Source organism: Saccopteryx bilineata, chromosome 2 (genome assembly GCF_036850765.1).
Source record: "Saccopteryx bilineata isolate mSacBil1 chromosome 2, mSacBil1_pri_phased_curated, whole genome shotgun sequence".
Lineage (NCBI taxonomy): Eukaryota > Metazoa > Chordata > Mammalia > Chiroptera > Emballonuridae > Saccopteryx > Saccopteryx bilineata.
In genome coordinates, this window is record NC_089491.1 from 103,231,644 (window position 1) to 103,255,601 (window position 23,958).

Here is a 23,958-nt window from a genome sequence, read left to right on the forward strand (position 1 = left end):
CCAGTAACTTTGGAGGCACCTCAAAGAAACATCCAGCTCATGTAAAAGTTAAGTTATCTTGCAGAAGCAGTTTATCATTTAAACCAAATTTTGTTCCAGTTTTAGTCCACATAGCAAGACATCCATGGAGACATATTCTCGTAAAACATGAAAATGTCTATGCCAATTTCATTTAACCACATGACTACACTTGGCTCTCCTGTATCAGTCTTCACATCTACACTTTATGACTCTGTGTCCACAGCGTAAGAATTAAAGGCAGAGCAGCACTGGACTCTGCCAGGCTGTCTCCCAAAACTCCTATCACAGTCGTGCTCTGGGTCCTGCCTTGGATCGCCAGTGAAGCTGCAGGTATGGAAAAAAAAATAAAGGCAATACATACTGAAATAATTTTCTAGAAACTAAAATATACTGAAATAGTTAAAAATAATTAATTTAAAAGCCTAATTAATGAGGGAGAAAGGAACCAGTTTAACTGGTAAAAATTCTTAAGCATATAAAACATATTCAAGGAAAATAGATTTAAAAGCAAATGAACTGTATAACTATTTCATTCAATAAATATTTACTGAGTGCCAAATGCTTGGGAATTTTATGTAGGAGGTGAGAGACAGTACACAAGTAGAATAGCATCTCAAGTGGCAATAAGTAATCCTGAGAAAGACACAGGAATAGACCTTCTCTGGAGGGAACTCTTTCCCAGGTGAGGTCCACGTGCCCTTCCTAAGAACTGCACCAGCCTGCTTCACAGCCCCAAAGGCCTAGGAGACAGAGCCTGGGGAACACTGCCAGGACGATTGGTCACGCATCTTTCCCTTAGTACACCCAAAACCACGCGAACCTCACATCCCTCCAGCAACAGACATCTCAGCTTTCCTCATCAAACTCTCCCCTCCCCACATTAATCTCTCACACCTACTGGGGCCCCACTGTGCTCCCCTCCCCCACTGATCTCCCCTGGCCTACCTTCCAGAAGGCAGTCTGCCTTGAGCAAGTCTGTCCAGGGTCCCATCTGTCCAGCAGCTCTCTGCAGAGCTGTTGTGTATGCTCCCCACTGTCTGTACTTATATTATAGCCTCTCCTGTGCTAACTCCCCACATGAAGGAATGTGTCACAACTCCAGTAACAGCAGCCGCCCTTTCTGCTGCTCTTTTCCTAGTAATCTCATCTGCACACATTTTGAGGACTTTAGTGTACCTCCTTTTCCATCACTGTCATCATATTCTTGCCAACATATGAACCTTTCAACAACCTGCCCCCTCGGTTCTTCAACGTCCTCACTTCCAACTATAGACAGCGCCTGACCAGGTAGTGGCGCAGTGGATAGAGCATCGGACTGGGATGTGGAGGACCCAGGTTCGAGACCCAGAGGTCGCCAGCTTGAGCGCGGGCTCATCAGGCTTGAGCAAAAAGCTCACCAGCTTGGACCCAAGGTCGCTGGCTCGAGCAAGGGGTTACTCAGCCTGCTGAAGGTCCGCAGTCAAGGCACATATGAGAAAGCAATCAATGAACAACTAAGGTGTCGCAATGCGCAACGAAAAACTGATCATTGATGCTTCTCATCTTTCTCCGTTTCTGTCTGTCTGTTCCTATCTAGCCCTCTCTCTGACTCTCTCTGTCCCTGTAAAAAAAAAAAAACAACAAACTATAGACAGCCCCCCCTTCAGGCCATCTGTCTCCAGGATCACAACCTTGACCTTTCATCACCTATGACTGCAATACCTAGAATCTCTGTTTCAAGCATCTCAAAACTCCAAACTGTTATGGTCAAGTGTATCCTCAGGTCTCAAAACTGCTCCCTCCCTACCTTCCCGTCAATATGTGAACTGTATTTAACCTTTAAGTTGATGAAACAGGAGCAGGATACCAATGCAGGGAGGAACAGAAACAACTGAAGAATACCACAAAGCCCAGGCCGATGCCTGGTAACCAGTGTCCACAGAAACTGCCAGAAGGAGGCAGCAGAGTATAAAACTAAGCCTCTCAACCCTGCTCGGGGCTGACTTCCTCATCAGACTCAGTCAGCTTGCACCAGGTGCTTACAATAAACCCTATTTTCTACACTTTGGGCTCTATGTTGTTGATGCAACTCCTGCCGGGTCAGGGACCTTCCACAAACCACCTCTGATGATTCCCCTTTCTAACATAACACCTCACTCTAACAACTCTTTGATGCAACATCCACCTCCCTAGTGACCCCTTTTTCACTGTCCTAACTCAGCGCAGATTCCATGGACTGTCAACCACTACAGTGACTCCCGGACTTTTTTCTGTTTTCTCCCTCCTCTTTCTGTCACTTTTGTGGCAAAACCCTCAGCTTAAGCTGATATGTATGGCCTAAAAACTGCAAATTTATCATCTCATGTCTCAAGTGAATGTTCAAGAATACAACCCCAACCCTGGTCAGATGGTTCAGTTGGTTAGAGCATCATTCCAATACACCAAGGTTGTGGGTTCAATCCCTGGTCAGGGCACACACAAGAATCCATCACTGAATGGTGTCTCTCGCCTTCTCTTTAAAAAAACAAAACAAAACAAAAAAACATAAAAAAAGGCCCTTAAGCATACTACCCCAATAATCTCAGCAGATAAAGCCTGTTATCTGCTAAGGAAACAAGCAAACAAAGAAATACCTTCCCACCACCAAATCCACCGACTACTATGCGCTGCTGCTACAGTAACAGATAAATTTCCCTTGTCTCATCTATCCCAGTTCTCTCAGCATTACTAATTCCTACGGGCATTAATAAACGATGTAGTATTTCCCAACTTTAAAAACATCCCATGACTCCGCTCCTTTTTATCCACTTCTCTTTACTCTTTACAAGACTACTTCAAAGACTGAGGAATATTTTAATATAAACACATACCACTGTAGCCTATCTTAAGTAAGTCACATTGGTTCTACAAAAATAATTTAGCTCACCAATGTTCTAAAGTGTTTACCCTTTTCACTAAGATATTTCAGCTTACCACTTTAAAAGTTTCAGGTTGAAATTGTTACACTTCTAAAAAATATAAGATGTAGCTGAAAAAAAGCTGCAGTGCGGGAAAGCTACAGGAGCATTCTGAATAATGTAAGATCGCAAGATCTCAGAGTCAAGTCCTTTCTCTGTGTAAGAATTGCAATTATACTGCTCACAAAATTTAGGGGATTTTTCGAAATGAATATGAAGCGATAAAATATCCCCTAATTTTTGTGAGCAGTAATATTCCAACTGACGTTATCCTGACCCCTGTGAGACCAGGAGGAAACATGCAGACTGAGGGAAAGAAAATCCTGAAGATGGTCATTAAGGAAACACTGGCTTCACGTGGCTTCGATAGTGGCCATATCATGCTTTGAAAATTCATTCAGAGCTTTCCTAAAATAAATCTCAACTCTTTTCTGACAAAACCTCCTTTCCAGGGCAAAACTTACTTCATGTTTTTCTAAAAAGCACCAGGTTTTACCCTACTTTATTCTACTAAATTGTTAATCTATTAAATAACACAAACTAAAGGGAGAAATTTTTTTTTTGTATTTTTCTGAAGTTGGAAACGGGGAGGCAGTCAGACAGACTCCGGCATGAGCCCTACTGGGATCCACCCGGCACAGCCACCAGGGGGCAATGCCCTGCCCATCTGGGGCGTTGCTCTGTTGCAACCAGAGCCATTCTCCATCTGGGGCGTTGCTCTGTTGCAACCAGAGCCATTCTAGAGCCTGAGGCAGAGGCCACAGAGCCATCCTCAGTGCCCGGGTCATCTTTGCTCCAATGGAGCCTCGCTGCCAGAGGGGAAGAGAGAGACAGAGAGGAAGGAGAGGGGGAGGGGTGGTGGAGAAGCAGATGGACGCTTCTCCTGTGTGCCTTGGCTGGGAATCGAACCCAGGACTCCTGCATGCCAGGCCGATGCTCTACCACTGAGCCAACCGTCCAGGGCCTTAAAGGGGAAAATTTTTTAACTTATTTAAGTGCTGATAAAATCTCATTTCTAGGACAGCAAGAATTATCAAGTTTTTTTCAAGTATTACAAAAATATTCTCAAATGGATCTTTACTTCAAGGCCATAAAAACATAGTTCTATATTCAGAGACCCCACAGATGTCAATACCAGTGGTTGGAAAAACAGTATTGTGTGGCACACAGGTCACCCAGAGTACCTGAGTATAAATGCCGCCTCATGACAGAGGATACAGCAGTGCCACACCAGCAGTGAGCACCACCACAGTGCACCAACAGTACAACAGCTGCAGTGAGCATACCACACCAGAGACTTCTTGATACAAAGGTTGTACACACATCTATGTGATTCTCCAGACCTAGTTTCCAGTTTATAGGAAATACAGGTCATACAGGAATGAGAAGTTTCTACAAGACCCATGGCCCACACTCTTCAAAAAGTCAATGTCATGGAAGGAAAAAAGGTAGCCATAATTGTTTTAGATAAAGAGGCTAAAGGGAGACTACAACACAGTGAGTAAGCCAAGAGGGAATGGTTTGGATAAAAACTCAAGGTATTTAAGACAAATGGGGAAATGTAAATTGGGGCACAAAGTATATGAAATTATGTAACTATAATAAACCTTTAAAAGAACAACAATCACACTGTGGTTAGCATGAAACTATATTTGTTTGTAGAAATGCATGTTGAAATTTCTAGAGGTAGACCGTCATAATATCTGCTGTGAACGTCAATGGTTCATGGAAAGAAAACTACATACACAACCTGACCTGTGGTGGTACAGTGGGTAAAGCATCGCCCTGGAATGCTGAGGTCGCTGGTTCAAAACCCCGAGCTTACCCAGTCAAGGCACATATGAGAAGCAACTACAAGGATTTGATGCTTCCTGTTCCTCCACCTTTCTCTCTGTGTCCTCTAAAAATCAATAAAATCTTAAAAAAAAAAAAAAAAAAGGCAAAAGAAAACTACATACACAAAGAATAAGGTAAAAATGGAAAAAATAATTTTTGAATCTAGGTGAAGAGCATACTAATTTTTTTTTAATTTTTATTTAACTTGAAATTTTTCGTAATAAAAAGTAAGGGGAGCCTGACCAGGCAGTGGCACAGCAAGAGTGTCAGACTGGGATGCAAAAGACCGAGGTTCGAGACGACCGAGGTCGCCAGCTTGAGCAAAAAGCTCACCAGCTTGGACCCAAGGTCGCTGGCTTGAGCAAGGGGTTACTCAGTCTGCTGAAGGCCCACAGTCAAGGTACATGAGAAAGCAATCAATGAACGACTAAGGTGTTGCAACAAAAAACTGATGATTGATGCTTCTCATCTCTCTGTTCCCATCTGTCAGTCCCTATCTATCCCTCTCTCTGACTCTCTCTCTGTCCCTGAAAAAAAAAAACTTTGTAAAAAAAAGTAAGGGGAAAGATCCTGATTGCCCCTTGCTAAGCTCACCTTTATTAAACACAGTGAACAATGAGGCTGGCAGTTTTGCTAAGTCATCTTGAAAACACTGACAACTCTATGATATGACTGCTGCTGGACCCTCATGCTGTGTTCAGCTGGATCTTGGCAGAGCAGTGTTTGCTTTTGTAAATCCCCTCAGACTGACTGACCAGCCCTCCCGTGCCCAGGAAGCTGCTCCGGAACAGGCATGCACGCAGGGTGTTCTTCCTTCTCCAGAGCAGCACACGCACCAGGACAAACCATCCTGCCTGGCCTGCACATGGCCCTTTGGCATCTGCCATGCAGCAGACAGGATCTGTGTCTTCCTGCCTCCACCCCAGACACACCTAGTATGTGCAGTAAGGCTGAAGTTGTCAGCCTCTTTCTTTGGCCTCTCACTCCAGAAAAAATTTCCCAACAGTCATGAATCTCTGAACCTCAAAGTTCTCATTCTGTAATGATCTCAAAGGGGATCAAAAAATTCTCAAAAACTACTTCACAGAAAAACTAGTGTCCCAAAGCACACACTGCAGTATATGCATCAACTCACGGGCTTTTCACGACAACCAGGAGGCACAGACTGTACCTGTTATGTTTTGGAAACTTAAAACCAGTAGCACAGCAATTAAAATAGCTCACGATCACAGAGTGCAAGTAGCATTGCTGAGATAAACTTCCTATATTAAAAATAAACATGTGGCCTGTCAAGCGGTGGTGCAGTGGATAGAGTGTTGGACTAGGACTCAGAGGACCCAGGTTCTAAGCCCTGAGGTCACCAGCCTGAGCACGGGCTCATCCGGCTTGAGTATAGGCTCACCAGCTTGAGTGAGAGATCACAGAAATGACCCCATGGTTGCTGGCTTGAGCCCAGAGGTCACTGGCTTGAAATCTAAGATCACTGGCTTGAACCCAAGGTTGCTGGATTGAGCAAGAGGTCATTCATCCTGCTGTATAGCCTCCTGGTCAAGGCACATATGAGAAAGCTATCAATGAACAACTAAGGTGCCACAATAAATAACTGATGCTTCTCATCTCCCTCCCTTCCGGTCTCTCTCTCTCTCTCTCTCACACACAAAAAAAAATTAAAAATAAACACATAGATTACTCTCAGAAAGGAAGAAGCAGTGTTGTAAAGTAAACGTATCTGAAATCCACGGGTTTACATAGAGACACCAAGTCCAGATTATTAAAAGAGGATTTATTAAATATGCCAGTCACATATAGCTGACATGGGGCAGTCTGAAAGCCCAAATCATGTGCCCCAAAAATATTTCAGGGGCTGTTTATATACCCTTGATCACACATGGGCGGGTGATAGCATGACATCATGGCACAAGCTTACGTTTGTTTAGGGCAGGGGTTCCCAAACTACAGCCAGGCTGTATGCGGCCCCCTGAGGCCATTTATCCGGCCCCCACCGCACTTCCAGAAGGAGCATCTCTTTCAATGGTGGTCAGTGAGAGGTCCTGGAGTACTGTATGTGGCGGCGCCGCCGCAAAGTATAGCATCACTCAATACAGTACTACTTCCGGTGATGCGGGACTCACGCGTCATATAACTTGTTACGGCTAGCAGTGACAAATATGGAACTGGACATTGACCATCTCATTACCAAAAGCAGGCCCATAGTTCCCATTGAAATACTGGTCAGTTTGTTGATTTAAATTTACTTGTTCTTTATTTTAAATATTGTATTTGTTTCCGGATTTGTTCATAGTTTTTTTTTATAGTCCGGCCCTCCAACGGTCTGAGGGACAGTTAACTGGCCCCCTGTGTAAAAAGTTTGGGGAACCCTGGCCTAGAGTTATGTTACTCTCCGGATTCCAGGGAGGGGGAGGAACTACAATCAATGTAGGGTGGTATGTAAATTGTTTCCTATTATAAGAGAAGAAGTTGCTTGGTTAATCTTTATTTTAGATTTAAAACTAAATGACCCATTGTTCTTGCAAGCGAGAAACTTCTACATTCTCCTCCCTCCCTTTCCCAAAGGAAGAAAGGGATAAGAAAGCCTGACCTTTCCTCCTAGAACAGGAGTCAGGAACCTATGGATCGCAAGCCAGGTGTAGCTCTTTTCGTGGCTGCATCTGGCTTGCAGACAAATCTTTAATTAAAAAAATAATAATGTTAAAAATATAAAACATTCTCATGTATTACAATCCATTCATTTCCTACCGCTCATGTTCATGGTTGCGTGTGGCTGGAGGCAATCACAGCTGTCTTCCAGGACAACACCAAATTTTATTTTTATTTTTTGTATTTTTCTGAAGCTGGAAACAGGGAGGCAGTCAGACTCCCCCATGCACTTGACCGGGATCCACCCAGCATGCCCACCAGGGGGCGATGCTCTGCCCCTCCAGGGGCGGGGGGGGGGGGGGGGTCGTCACTCTGTCGAGACCAGAGCCACTCTAGCGCCTGGGGCAGAGGCCAAGGAGCCATCCCCAGCGCCCGGGCCATCTTTTGCTCCAATGGAGCCTCGGCTGTGGGAGGGGAAGAGAGAGACAGAGAGGAAGGAGAAGGGGAAGGGTGGAGAAGCAGATGGGTGCCTCTCCTGTGTGCCCTGGCCAGGAATCGAACCCGGGACTTCCGCACACCAGGTCGACGCTCTACCACTGAACCAACCGGCCAAAGCCAACACCAAATTTTTATTGGATAATGCATAACGTGCACGGGTCGTTGTATGGGTCTCACGGAATTACATTTTAAAATATGTGGCATTCATGGCTCTCTCAGCCAAAAAGGTTCCCGACCCCTGTCCTAGAATATCAATATTTATTTTTTAGCTTTTTGGTACCTTACTACAGCACCACAAGTCATGCCACTGTATCCTGTCTCCAAAAAGGTTAAGAAATGATGTTTCAACATTTCAGATATAATAGTAATAAATACAAAATAGAAATTATGTATCAAAATATTTGCTGCCAACTGCTATCACCAAACAGTGCTATTTATGAAAAGAAAATAAATTTCCAGAATTGTTAAAGTCCCAAAGAGAGCACAACACCCAAATCACATAGAAAAGTACATAGGAGCAGCCACAAGCATGGCAAGTGTAAGCTGTAGGTGGAATGTCGTCACAGAGGGTTCAGCATGGTGGGAGGAATGCATGTTATCACAAATAACTGTAAAAAAGGACATATGGATAAAATATAAATAGGACCAAAATATTAAATAAATAACTGTCTTGTCTGCCCTGTGATGGTGCAGTGGATAAAGGGTCCAATGAGACGCTGAGGGGGCAGGTGTGAAACCCCAGGCTTGCCTAGTCAAGGCACAAATGGGAAGCAAGTACGAGTGGAGGCTTCCTGCTCCCTACTCCTCCCCTTTCTCTTTCCCTCATCTCTAAAATGAATAAATATCTTTTTTTTTAAATTGTCTTAATTATGATATTGGAGATACACAGAAATATAATTTATTTCAAGACATCTTGCCCTGGCTGGTTTGCTCAGTGGACAGAGTGTCAGCACAGCATACGGACAACCTGGTTTGACTCCCAATCAGGGCACACAAGAGAAACAACTATCTGCTCCTCTCCCCCTCTGCCTCCCATTCTCACACCCAGCGGCTCAAATGGGTTAAGCGTCAGCCTCAGGCACTAAAAGTAGCTCGAATGACTCAAGCATTGGCCCAAGACAGTGGATCCCAGTCTGGGCACCTGTGCGAGTCTGTCTCACTATCTCCCCTCCTCTCACTTGAAAAAAAAAAGTCTCATGTTGGCAATTTACTACATGTCCCAGTAGAACCAGAGCTCTAGTCAATCAAGCGATCCTGATCTGACATCCCCATGCAGTGGGACAATCCTGCTTAACAGTAGGGCTGGCAGCCTCTTCAAGACTATTTTTGAGGCAGCTGTGAGGATTCTACTTATCAGTACAGAGACCAATCGCCACCGGAGGAAAGACATGACCAAAACACACAAATTAGTTGCAAGAATAACGGGCAGTTAATTACACTCAGATCCTATGGTGCACCTGGGTACAGCTTAAGCCCCCCACTCCATCGTGCTCCTCTCAGCTGTCCTTGGTCAGAGCAGTGTGTAGCAATCCACATTCAACATTGGAGTCTGGATGACTGTATCTTGGCCCCTTCTGTTTAAGTACCCTTTCTGGCACATGCCTTCTAACAGGTGTTAATCTACAAGATTATCACAACAAGCCACTTTTAGGGAATTCCTCCCAGGGAGTTCTTTTTATCTACATATCATTTCACACAAACATACTGACTGAGCCCTGCATAAGCCTGGCCTTGCCTAGCACATCTCTACACGCTAGGTTAGCTCTTGTCCAAAGGGTGTAGTCTTATTCACTTGCCTTCATGGCTTTTAATATTATATCCTTATTTCTATGTTTTCTATATTTTTCTATATATTTACTATGTTATATATTACTGTAACACTGCACCTTTCAAATAGCTTAACAAAAAAAGTTAACAGGAGCAAATGAACATCAAGGGATAATATCTCTAAGCTAATATCTATAACTCAGCTACAGTTTCAACTTTTCTATGTTTAGAAAATTACCTTTTAAACGCTTGGGGAAGAAAACAGCAGACGAAGAACAGCCATATTTGGAACTGGTGATAACAATATGGGTTTACTACAGGTGCGCAAAAGTCTGTAACCTATTTTCAAAGTTCTGAGTTTTAAAAATTAAGATGGCAAAATATTTGCAATTCCCAAATCTGAGTGGTGAGATATTCAAACTGCCTATTTCAATTTTTCTATGTGCTTGAAAATTTTTACAATAAACACTTCAGATAAGGGTCTGTGGTTTTAGATTCTATATATCTGGAAAGAAAAGGCACTAAAATGTAACTCAGAACCTTTCCAGGTACCTGAAGGAATTTACTAGAGAGCTGTTGGGTAAACAAATGTTTTTTAGGTATGCTAGCTAGTACTGGGGCAGCACCAGGTGTGTATAGTCTATGGAAGGCTGCGGGAATGCTTGCCCTCAGGGCAGCAGATTGCAAACTACAATAGCCTTCCTGCTTGGGCCATTGTTTGCAGTTTGCTGGAGAAGGGATTTTTCCCCAGCCAGTTTTGGCTAGAGAGTCTAGAGCTGGCATGGCCAACTTATGGCCCACAGGCCGGATCCAGCCAACCTAATGAGTTTATGCAGCCCGCGATTAAATTTTTAATATTCTCCACTACTTTAAAATCTCAGCTACTCAGAAGCGGAAGCATCTTTGATTATTGGAAAGTGAGATATTTAAGAAGACAGTGATACGTGGAAAAGAAATCCGCGTGTGACTAATCTAAGGTTAACTTCCAATAATTGGTTGAATGGATTCACGATACTTCATTTTTTAAAAAAATTCCATTATAAAGATTTACAACTTTTGTACTCGTCTGTACTTGATATGAACTGTTTGACGTTTAGCGGCAGTGTGAAACCCACATTCTTTTAGGCGGAGTTTGCTAGTGTGCACCCAAGGTCAAACAATCATTATTTTTGTGGTCAAGTGTGCTGAATCAAGTGGCACTGTAGCATAGACAATAGCTGCAATTGATAACTGAAAACGTGTTCAGGTTGTTTGTAAAATGAAATAATTGTTTTATTTGCAATATAACCCCCTCAAGCTCATCCTATTAATTAAAGTTTTGACTGATTGCGATACAGTTTGGATATTTATATGGTATATAATTATATTTTTATTTAAAAATTGTATATTAAAATTTTTTCACTCACATTTATTCATAAACAAATTACATAATAAAATTTTGTTTACTTAAACGTATCATTTTGTATTTAACATTTTTTAATTTTAATATTTCGACCAGCCGTGAAAAGTTTTCTTTCTAATCTGGCCCGGGGGCAAAAACTGTTCGCCATGCTTGGTCTAGAAGGTGAGTCTGGAGAATGAGTCCAGATTGTGAACCCAGAGACCAAGTCAGGAGGTGGGAGCCCTGAGAAAAAGGGAAGCAGTTTTCCCTGTTTGCTCATCCGCTTTTATAAGACTAATAAACCCAACAGCTCACCATTTTCTGGCTCACAGTTCCTTTACCATCTGCCCAAATCTAGTGTGAACCTGCATGGCCACGGTGGTGGCCACAGCCTTACAAAAGCCCACTCACAAACATTTCAATGGGTGGCACCTGAACACAACACTCTAGAGGCCTCAAGTACGGTCTGGTCTGTCTCTTTGGCTAGAATCTCAAAATTAAAGTACTCAATCTGAATAAAGCATTTTTAGTTACCCAGTGTTTAGCTATAACACCTACTAAGTCAGAATGTGAAGGCCTTCAGAGCCCTAACCTCTCATAACCAATATAAAAAAAATTTTTTTTAAGCCAAATCACTAAAAATCTAAACACCAAGATCTAATGAACATAAGAGCTCTTCAACAAGAGTGAAATCCAGGGGTACTATGAATTTGGATGGGGGGGGGGACAAAACTCGACCTTCCTTTTCCTAGCCTTCGTATAAAATATATCACTTCCTTCATCACAAATGTATGCAACTGTGCCCCAAAACCAGGATGTGCAACAACCCTGACAAGCTCAGGGCCTCATGCCTGACAAGCTCAGTCACTATTGGTCAGATCACAAACTCCTAATTAGGCAGGTCAAAGCAGTAGTCAGGCCCCAGGCCTTTAGCTTCCCTACTAAATGGTCAATCTTTAAGCAAGCCTACCCATTGTTCTGAGGCATCTAGAATAAGAGACCTTTAAAATGCAGAGTAATTTTCCTTTCTAGGCCCCAGAGGCACAACCTTGGCACCAAAGCACAGACCAGAAGATAACTTGTACTGATAATAAGGTACCTGTAATTTGTTACTGGCATACCATCTCTTTACCATAAATATTAAAATTAAGTGTGCATCTCTCTTGTTTATCACATCCTAGATATCTCCCCACATTGCTTTCTCCCACCTCCCTTAATCTACCACCAATGGAGTCCATCAAAGCTTCCTTACATTCTCTCCTTTTGACACCATGCACACAATGAGCTGCAAAGCTGCCCTTTTCTCCAGAGCATTTTCTCAACTGGTAAAATCCTGTTTAGTCCTGTTTACAATGTCCTCAGACTTGGCTTGAATCAATGCTTATAAAATGTTTTAATAGGTTCAAAAAGTTCTTCTGTCAACACAACAATCCACAGTATTATTAACTAGTACCCCTTACTTTCTCAACCAAAAAAATCACAGATATTCCCAAAACAGTGCACTTGTTGCTGATCTCAAAATAGCTTAAGCTCATAAACTACTTCTAAATTTGGTTACTAGGCCCATCACGGAATGGGTATGCAGAGATCAGCTGTCAGATCACTAGTGATCAAACTGGAAAAACAGAATTGGTGAGTGTTGTAAAACAAAGTCTAGTTGGACCTAGTCCCAGTTCTTGGGAAGCACCCTTTCATTCCTGGGATTTCCTCAGTGACAGTTCTTGTGATTTATGGGGGGCTCTAGACAGTTTAACAAGATGACTCTGGATGGGGACTGGCCAAATCAGAAAGACCAACAACAGGATAGAGGACTGGGGCTTTGAACTCCATTACAGTAGCCCAACTTCCGGGGAGGAAAACTAAAGACTGAGTTCAGGCCTGACCACGAGGTGACACAGTGGACAGAGCGTCAGACTGGGATGCAGAAGGGCCCAGGTTCGAGACCCCGAGGTCACCAGCTTGAGCGCGAGCTCATCTGGCTTGAGCAAAAAGCTCACCAGCTTGGACCCAAGGTCACTGGCTCGAGCAATGGGTTGCTCAGTCTTTTGAAGGCCCGTGGTCAAGGCACTTATAAGAAAGCAATCAATGAACAACTATGGTGTCGCAACGAAAAACTAATGATTGATGCTTCTCATCTCTCTCCGTTCCTGTCTGTCTGTCCCTCTCTCTGACTCTCTCTGTCCCTGTAAAAAAAAAAAAAAAAAGACTGAGTTCAACCTCATGGCCAAAGCCATGCTTACATAATGAAACCAAATAAATATTCTAGACAATGAGCTGAGGTGAACTCCCAACCAACAGTGCTCCCACTTCATGTAGTCACACATCCATGTGCAGAAGGGAATAGGCCTAGCTTCCCTGAGAAAGCCTCCCCTCATCCTCAAACTCCCAAACCTCACCCCATGCATTTCTTCTTCTGGCTGGTCCTGACTTGGATCCTTTTCAGCTGTAATAAAACTGGAATTCATAAGCATAGCACCTGAGTTGTTCTAGCAAACTGTTAAACCTAGAGAGTCCTGGGAATTCTGCATTTGAAGCCAGCGAGTCAGAAGTGTGGTGGCCTAGGGACCCTCAGGACTGCAGCTGGCATCTGCAGTAAGGCCAGTGTGGAGAATGGTGCCTCAGCCTGTCAGTCTGACCTTACGTGGAGTGGCTGGCCTGTCAGGACTGCACTGCAGTGGTCACAGGTTTACACAGCTCTCAGTACTCCCTCCTATCAATTACGCATGGAGTAACATGTCAAAAGAGAGAACTCAGAGACCAACTGAATATTTCTAGTAAGCATCAAGTGTCATTTTAGTATCCTAAAATATAATTGTATGTTTGTGATGTCTTGTCACTTAACACATTAAGATGCCATGTTACATTAAAATTGCTTTTACAGTTTTATAACTAAGTATAATTGATTTTTTTTGTGACCCTCTGTATTTTATTGACTGTATTTATCAGAAGCATCCTGAGAAAGTATCCAGGTCTGACCAGATTGCTAAGAGGTTCATGGCATAGCCCCCAACCTACAACTACTGACCACAACCAACTCTGAATCCTTGATGAGTCTTTAGAGCAGGGGTAGTCAACCTTTTTATACCTACCACCCACTTTTGTATCTCTGTTAGTAGGAAAATCTTCTATCCGCCCACCGGTTCCACAGTAATGGTGATTTATAAAGTAGGAAAGTAACTTTACTTTATAAAATTTATAAAGCCAAGTTTCAGCAAGTTAAAGCATATAATAATTACTTACCAAGTACTTTATGTCGGATTTTCGCTAAGTTTGGCAGAATAAATCTTTATAAAACTTACTATAGCCTGACCTGTGGTGGCGCAGTGGATAAAGCGTCTACCTGGAAATGCTGAGATCGCCAGTTCAAAACCCTGGGCTTGCCTGGTCAGGGCACATATGGGAGTTGATGCTTCCAGCTCCTCCCCCTTCTCTCTCTCTGTCTCTCTCTCCTCTCTCTCCCTCTCTGTTTATCCTCTCTAATAATGAATAAATAAATAAATTAAAAAAAAAAACCTTTAAAAAAAAAAAAAACTTACTATAGTTAAACCTATCTTTTTATTTATACTTTGGTTGCTCTGCTACCGCCCACCATGAAAGCTGGAACATCCACTAGTGGGAGCTAGGAACCAGGTTGACTATCAAGAGGATACTTGCAGGCATGAATTTAAAGAATGAACAATTTCTGGTAGGATGGACTGATAGTAAATACTTTAGACCTCTCCTGAAAGCTTAAAACAAATAAAACAGCCTGACAATGGTGCACTGGATAAGAGCGTCAGACTAGGACGCAGAGGACTCAGCTTCAAAACCCCAAGGTCACCAGCTTGAGCATGGGCTCGCAAGCTTGAGCAAGGGGTTACTGGCTTGAGTGTGCTATTACAGACATAACCCCATGGTCAGTGGCTTGAGCCCAAGGTCATTGGCTTGAGCATGGGGTCACTAGCTCTGCTGGAGACCCCTGGTCAAGGCACATATGAGAAAGCAATCAATGAACAACTAATATGCCACAATGAAGAATTGATGCTTCTTATCTCTCTTCCTTCCAACCTGTCCGTCCCTGTCTCTCCCCTACCCCGACCCCTCCCCGTGCTAAGAAATATAAAATAAAAAAACACTAAATGAAATATAACCTAACTACCTTAGCAGAAACTATTTAGCAGGAATCAGGGTTTCTTACTGGATGGCTAATTCCAAGTCAGAGGAACCTGGAACACAATGTCATACTAGAAGGCAAGAAGCTTTCAAAGCCAGGAAGACATCACTGGCATGGTATCAAAGAGAAAGGGGGCTGTTTTACACACTTTTCTTTACTTTTGTATATGATAAACGACTTTCACGAATAAAATTTGTGCGCGCACACAATGACATGTATACTGGAACCACACCTGAAGACAACAGAGCTCAGAAATGCAGTCTGGGGAAGCAGTCTGGGGAAGCAAACCCACACTGGGACCCACTTTTACCCCTAAGCAACAGCTGAAGGCTGACAGCTTTGCAAGGAGAGGGGCTAAAGACCAGAATCCAAGGCCTCCCAAAGGAAGGAAGGGCTGAGCCCTGGCCGGTAGGCTCAGCAGTAGAGCGTCGGCCTGGCGTGCGGGGGACCCGGGTTCAATTCCCGACCAGGGCACATAGGAGAAGCGCCCATTTGCTTCTCCACCCCACCCCCTCTCTGTCCCTCTCTGTCCCTCTCTTCCCCTCCCACAGCCAAGGCTCCACTGGAGCAAAGATGGCCCGGGCGCTGGGGATGGCTCCTTGGCCTCTGCCCCAGGCGCTACAGTGGCTCTGGTCGTGGCTCTGGTAGTGGCAGAGCGACGCCCCAGAGGGGCAGAGCATTGCCCCCTGGTGGGCATGCCGGGTGCATCCCAGTCAGGCGCATGCGGGAGTCTGACTGTCTCTCCCCGTTTCCAGATTCAGAAAAAGAAAAAAAGGAGGGGCTGAAAAACCCATGTCACATGAGCTGGAATCCTAAATTGCTCTCAGGAACTGGAGGAGTGGTGAGAAGCCAGACTAAGAAGGGCCGCCAGCCGCCACTGCTCTCTAACCTACACTGAAATGAGCTGACCCCAGACTGCCCACGCCCTCAGAGGCCTGGCAGAAGCAAGTGTAAATCCTAGAAATATCATCCTAGACCCTAATTATTCCAAACAACTTTTAAAATGTAATGTAATGCACATGCACACAAGTATACACATTCAACCCAGCCACAAGAGACAAAATAAAAACTAGGAGAAACAACAAGTAAAAGACTAAAAAGGGGGCGGCCAGGTATTGAAACTGCAAAATTGTAATTGTAATTTCAATCTGGGCAGCAGGGGGAGGGGGGGGAGCTGGAGATGTAGCTCAGTTGGTAGAGCACCGTCCTGATACACCAATTCGCCGGGGTTCTGGATTCAATCTCCAGTCAGGGGCACATACAAGAAGCAACCAACTGATGCATAAATAAGTGGACAAAATAATTCAATATTTTTCTCTCTCTCAAATCAATCAATAACTTTTTTTTAATTTAGCTGTGGAAAGAACACAGAAATAAAATTATTAAATAATAAAATTGCTATAATATATTCAAAGAGATATGAGGAAAGATATTAAATCCAGGTACAAGTCCTGGCCAGTCGGCTCAGTGGTAGAGCGTCAACCTGGCGTGCAGGAGTCCGGGTTTGATTCCCGGCCAGGGCACACAGGAGAAATGCCCACCTGCTTCTCCACCCCTCTGTCTCTCTTCCCCTCCTGCATCCAAGGCTCCATTGGAGCAGAGTTGGCCCGGGCGCTGAGGATGGCTCCATGGCCTCTGCCTCAGGCGCTAGAATGGCTCCGGTTGCAACAGAGCATCACCCCCCCTGTTGGGCATGCCGGATGGATCCCAGTCGGGCGCATGTGGAGTCTGCCTGACTGCCTCCCCGTTTCCAACTTCAGAAAAATAGAAAAATAAAAAAATCTTGGTACAATTATATCAAAAAAAAAAAGGTTTTCCAGGAGTAAAAACGTACAGTAAGATCAACAGATCTGAGTAACAGTAGGCTCATCCTCATCTTGTTAAAAATTAGTGAACAATGAGAAATCAGAAGAAAACACCTGAATGGCGAGGGTAAGAGACGGGGAAGGTCTAACTCGCACTGAAATGAGCTCTCAGACACTGCACAGATTCATCGAGATCTACAAACACAAAACAGAAATAAGAACACACATCTAGACACAGCACAGCAGTAGGGTTGAAAACTAAAGACAAAAAAATCATAAAAACATTAAACGAATCACAGATTCCACTCATGGGAGCAAATACATATTTTTTTCTGAGTAAGAATAAAGGAAGTTTTATCCTAGTAGAGAGAAAAAAAGAGGCTGGGGTACAAACACCACTATGAAAGAAGCAGAAAGTGCTAATCATCCAAGTGGATATGGGCCAACTTGAGAGAGAGCTGCGCTCATGGGAGCAAATATTAAACTGACTTCTTACAAAAAGTATGGAACCTAAGGATGTATGTAATTCAATACCTTCTTTCAGTGCCTTAGAAGAAAACTGACAACTTAGGAGTCTACCCTTATCAAAAATATCCACCCTGAGGCTCCGGCTGGTTGGCTCAGTGGTAGTGTCGGCCTGGCGTGCGGGAGTCCCAGGTTCGATTCATGGCCAGGGCACACAGGAGAGGCGCCCATCTGCTTCTCCACTCCTCCCCCTCTCCTTCCTCTCTGTCTCTCTCTTCCCCTCCTGCAGCCAAGGCTCCATTGGAGCAAAGTTGGCCCGGGCACTGAGGATGGCTCTGTGGCCTCTGCCTCAGGTGCTAGAATGGCTCTGGTTGCAACAGAGCGATGCCCCGGATGGGCAGAGCATCGCCCCCTGGTGGGCATGCCAGGTGGATCCCGGTAGGGCACATGCGAGAGTCTGACTGCCTCGTTTCCAACTTCAGAAAAATACAAAAAAAAATACACACACACACACACACACACACACACACACACACACACACACACATATCCACCCTGGCCAGTTGGCTCAGTGATAAAGTGCTGGCACAACGTGTGGATATCCCAGGTTCGAGTCCTTGTCAGGGCACACAGAAGAAGCAACTGTCTGCTTCTCCTTCTCTACTCCACCCATCTCTCTCTTCTCCTCCCACAGCCATTGCTCAATTGGTTCGAGTACATTGGCCCCAGGCACTGAGGATGGCTCCATGGAGCCTCCTACACCTCAGGTGCTAAAAATAGCTTGGTTACAAGCATGGCCCTAGATGGGCAGAGCATCAGCCCTAGACAGGAGTTGCAAGATGGATCTTGGTCGGGGAGCATGTGAGAGTCTATCTCCCTTCCTCTCGAGGAAAAAATAAATAAGAAAAATAAAAAATATAAATACATACATACACACACACATATATGTATTTATATATCTCCTTCAAAAAGGAAGGTCGGCCCTGGCCGGTTGGCTCAGTGGTAGAGCGTCGGCCTGGCGTGCAGAAGTCTAGGGTTCAATTCCCGGCCAGGGCACACAGGAGAAGCGCCCATTTGCTTCTCCACCCCTCCCCCTCTCCTTCCTCTCTGTCTCTCTCTTCTCCTCCCGCAGCGAGGCTCCATTGGAGCAAAGATGGCACGGGCGCTGGGGATGGTTCCTTGGCCTCTGCCCCAGGCGCTAGAGTGGCTCTGGTCTCAACAGAGCGAACCCCCCCCCTGGAGGGGCAGAGCATCGCCCCCTGGTGGGCGTGCCGGGTGGATCCCGGTCGGGCGCATGCGGGAGTCTGTCTGACTGTCTCTCCCCATTTCCAGCTTCAGAAAAATACAAAAAAAAAGGAAGGTCAATTTCAGATATACTCAAATCAACACATACTCAAAGAATTCACTATCAGCAGTCATACAACAGGTGGGAAACAGAAAATGCTCAAGCAGAAGAAAAGAAAATGTTCAAAGATGGAGGGTTGGAATTATATCAAGGAATTAAGAGCAATGAAGATGGTAAATCAAAAAGGCTACTGACTGCATAAATTAACAATGTCTTAAGGTAAAATACACATAGAATTCTAACAGCACAATAGTGCTATCAGTGAAAATGTGATAAGTAGAGTTGAAGTGCCCAGGAAAAAGGAGATATAACGAAATATTAGATTTTGATAGGTTAAAGATCCATGTTTAAAGTAATTTTCAGCCTGACCATGTGGTGGTGCAGTGGATAGAGCGTCGGACTGGGATAAGACCCAGGTTTGAGACCCCGAGGTCACCAGCTTGAGCGCGGGCTCATCTGGTTTTAGCAAAAGCTCACCAACTTGAGCCCAAGGTCGCTGGTTTGAGCAAGGGGTTACTCAGTCTGCTGAAGGCCTGCAGTCAAGGCACATATGAACAAGCAATCAATAAACAACTAGAATCCCTGGCCGGTTGGCTCAGTGGTAGAGTGTCAGCCTGCTGTGCAGGAGTCCCAGGTTGGATTCCCGGCCAGGGCACACAGGAGAAGCACCCATCTGCTTCTCCACCCCTCCCCTTCTCCTTCCTCTCTGTCTCTCTCTTCCCCTCCTGCAGCCAAGGCTCCACTGGAGCAAAGTTGGCCAGAGCGCTGAGGATGGCTCTGTGGCCTCTGCCTCAGAGGCTAGAATGGCTCTGGTTGCACCAGAGCGACGCCCCAGGTGGGCAGAGCACCGCCCCCTGGTGGGCGTGCCGGGTGGATCCCAGTTGGGCGCATGCGGGAGTCTGTCTGACTGCCTCCCTGTTTCCAACTTCAAAAAAATACAAAACAAAATAAAAGTAAAAAAAATAATAAACTAAGGTGTTGCAACATGCAAATGAAAAACTAATGATTGATGCTTCTCATCTCTTCGTTCCTGTCTGTCCCTGTCTATCCCTCTCTCTGACTCTGTCTCTGTAAAAAACAAAAAATAACTTTCAAGTTAACAGAGGAGGCCTGACCTGTGGTGGCACAGTGGATAAAGCGCCCACCTGGAATGCTGAGGTCACCGGTTCAAAACCCTGGGCTTGCCTGGTCAAGGAACATATGGGAGTTGATGCTTCCTGCTCCTCCCCCTGTTCTCTATCTATCCCTCTCTCTCTCTCCTCTCTCTCTAATAAAAATGAATAAATAAAATCTAAAAAAGTAGATAAATTATTTTTTTTTAAAAGTCTAATCTGTGGTGGTACAGTGGATCAAGTGTCACTCTAGAATGCTGAGGTCCCCAGTTTGAATCCCTGGGCTTAACCAGTCAAGGTACATATAGGAAGCAAATACTACAAGTAGATGTTTCCTGCTTCTCCCCCTTCTCCCTCTCTTTCTCTCTTCTCTCCAAAAATTAATTAATTAAATCAACAAAGTTAACAGAGGAAAGAAATAATAAAACTTAGCATTCCAAAAAAATGAGAGAAAAGTGGCACAAAAAGCAGGTACATAAACAGAAAGCACCAAGACAACAGATACAAACACTACTATGTCCATTAATTTGTTAAATATCATCAACAGACCAAATGTTCCAATTTTAAGAAATACTGGATGTGAGGGCAATCTGACTGTGACATCTGTCAGCCCACTGATCGCCAGGATTGATTTAGCTGATCCAGCTGGCTAGGCGGGTGTCCCCTTCCTCCCTCATAGAGGGTATGTGCATCCTTCGGGAAGTTGCACGCTCAGTTGAAGAGGATGACCTTCCCTGATTGAGGAGAGGACCGTTCTTTGGTCAAGGGTATACAAAAGTAGCTGTGCTCCCTGCTAGAACCTCCAAACAAGCTCTCAAGAAATATTGTAACAAGATTTTAAAATTTCAACAATATATTGTTGACAATATAATTATATAAATATAAACACACAGATTGAAAATAAAGGGTTCAGCCTAACCAAGTGGTGGTACAGTGGATAGAATTTCAACCTGGAACACTGAGGACCCAGGTTTGAAACCTCGAGGTCACCAGCTTGAGCATAGGCTCATCCAGCTTGAGTGCTGGGTCACCAGTTGAGCGTGGGATCATAGACATGACCCCAAGGTCGCTGACTTGAGTAAGGGGTCACTGGCTCGGCTGGAGCTCCCAGGTCAACGAACATATGAGAAAGCAATCCTGGTCAGATAGCTTGATTGGTTGGAACATTGTCCCAAAATGCAGAGTTGAAGGTTTGATTTCTGGTCCGGACAAATACAGGAATAGATGTTCGTGTCTCTTTCCTGCTCTCCAAAGATCAATAAAATGAACCAAAAAAAACAATGAACTAAAGTGTGCAATTATGAGCTGATGTTTCTCATCTCTCTCCCTTCCTGTCTCTCTTGCTTAAATAATGGAGGGCAGTCAAAAATATATACACTTGTCATGAAGACAATGCCTACTCGGAGACCAGATGAGCTACACCGAGGTTACGTAGGGGAGCCTACCACCAAGACCTCTTGCAGAGGGTACAGACGGTAGCCCCAAGCACCATCTTGCAGGGATATTTATTAGCAGAAACAAACAATTTTAAGGAAGTAAAAGAAGGAACTTCTCAGGGGGTAACGTGGAGGATAAGGAATATGCTGACTCCAAGGCCTAATAATGTTTCTGTCACTATTTACAAGGGGTCCTTGGGTTACAACAGTCTCAACATGAGACATTTCAAGTTTATGCCTCTCACTTCCATAAAAAAGTAAAAAAATTGAGACACGAGTATTTTGACTTATGCCATTAGTGTCGTACTTACTGACTACATGGGCGAACTAGTTTGGTTGCACATGGCAGAAGTATATGCAGTAACACAGCGTATAAGTAAGGGAGTTGGTGTCCCCCAAACTAGCCTGGAACAATTCTTTAAGAAGGCGGAGAGGGCCTGGCCAGGCAGTGGCGTAGTAGATAGAGCGTCAGACTGGGATGCAGAGGACCCAGGTTCGAGACCCCGAGGTCGCCAGCTTGAACACAGGCTCATCTGGTTTGAGCAAGGCTCGCCGGCATGAGCCCAAGGTCACTGGCTCAAGCAAGGGATCACTCAGTCTGCTATAACCCCCCAGTCAAGGCACATATGAGAAAGCAAGCAATGAACAACTAAGGTGCCACAACGAAGAATTGATGTTTCTCATCTCTCTCCCTTCCTGGCTGTCTTTCCTTATCTATCCCTCTCTCTCTAACTCTGTCTTTGTCACACACACACACAAAAAAAAGATTAAGGATATAGAAGAATTTAACATGATTAACCAAGCTGAAGTGACAAAAACCTGCACCCAACAAATCCAGAAAAACACTCTTTCCAAGTACACATGGAACATTTACAAAACTTGATCATCTCTTGGGCCATAAAGCTTCAAAAACTCTCATAAACTTTAATTATAATGTTTAGACCACAAAGGAATTTAGAAATGAGTAAAACATAAGCAGAGAACAGAGTATTCTTAGAGCAGTGAAGCTATTCTATATTCTACTATAATGGTGGATACTCACCATATATTTGTAAAAACCCACTGAACATAATACATACCAAAAGTGTCCCCTAATACAAACTATAATGATGTGTCAATGTAAGTTCACTAACTGTAACAAATGTATAATCTGGTGCAGGACATCGGAGTCTATGCCTGTGTGGGGTCAGAATACAAAAAACCTTATACTTTCTGCTCAGTTTTGCTGAGAACCTAAAACTGCTCTCAAAAATAAAGTCTATTAAAAAAACAAAGAAAAGTTTACCTGTCAGGATAGGTTAATAAGTATACAATGTTCACAACCCCAGAAATCCTAGGTGCCTGAGAAAAATTCCCACTCCCTGCTCCCTGGTCTTTCCCTCTTTACTCCACTCTTGCTCCTCCCCTCTCCTCCCTTCCTCCCTCTGCTCCCAGGTCCTATAAAAACATACAAGACCTGCACTACAGGAAGCTCCATTTCAAAACAGAATCACCAGGAAGTAGAAGATGTGGCAAATCTCACCACTGTGATTACAAGTTTTTGTGGCCCTCATATATATTTCTTTCTCCCCCCCCCCACTTACTCTCTCTCTAAAATAAATCAATTTTTTAAAATAAATAAATAAAACATTTCTGTAGCCCTGGCTCAGTGGATAGAGCATCAGCCCTACTTATGGACATTCAGGTTCAATTCCTTGTCAAAACACACAGGAAAAGCAAACATCTGCTTCTCTCCCCCTCCCTTTCCCCCTCGCACAGCAAGTGGCTCAACTGGTTCAAGCATGACCCCAGGCACTGAGGAGCCCATCAGCCTCAGTCACTAAAAATAGCTTGGTACTAGAGCACTGGCCCCAGATAGAATTGCCAAGTGGATCCATTTGGGACGCATGTGGGATTCTGCCTATCTCTCCTCCTCTCACCTAAAGAATAAAAAGTTTTTGTGACAAGTCTCTTCTGCTCACGTGTCACTGGCTAAGACAAATCACATGGCCACATCTAACATAGACAAAAGCCAGAGTAAGATACAGCTAGTGCTCGACTTACAACCACAATTGGTTCCGACAGACTGGTCGTAACACAGTTTGGTCGTAAGTTGAGTAGGCTATGTGTACAGTACTGAAATGATGTTATAAAAATCTTTAAGTCATATTTTATCATAATTTTCTTTCATTATTGTTATATATCATAATTTTCTTTGTTCATTTTATGCCATTTGTATCATTTCTATACCATTTTGTTTCTTATTTTTACATTCGTCAGGTTTAAGTAAAACACTGCATTACCAGTACAACTGGTTTAATATTTGCAAAGACAATTTCCTCTTGGTAGACACCTTGGGAAGGGTTTGATGAAAAATATCCAAGACACAAAACACAAATTGCTGTACTGAGTCTGGAATAACAGTTGAAATGGTGCACGCGGAGATGGTAGTGCTGCCGGAGGCTGGTCCGCACTGTCGTACACCCAGCTGGGCAATGCTTGCGTTGCCAGACACAGAGCAGTCGTGGCTAGCAATTGTGGTCCTAAAGTTGAATGGTCGTAAGTTGCATAGGTAGTAAGTTGATCAATATTTGTACTACTAACCACCCACTGGGATGACTAAAGT

General features: G+C 44.0%; 1 protein-coding gene across 4 annotated transcripts in view; it reads right to left on the reverse strand.

The window, feature by feature from the left end:
• The window catches only part of SPIN1 (spindlin 1), an 87,808-nt gene that overhangs the window by 48,831 nt on the left and 15,019 nt on the right, over positions 1 to 23,958 (reverse strand). The gene's annotated exons all lie outside the window — the stretch shown is intronic.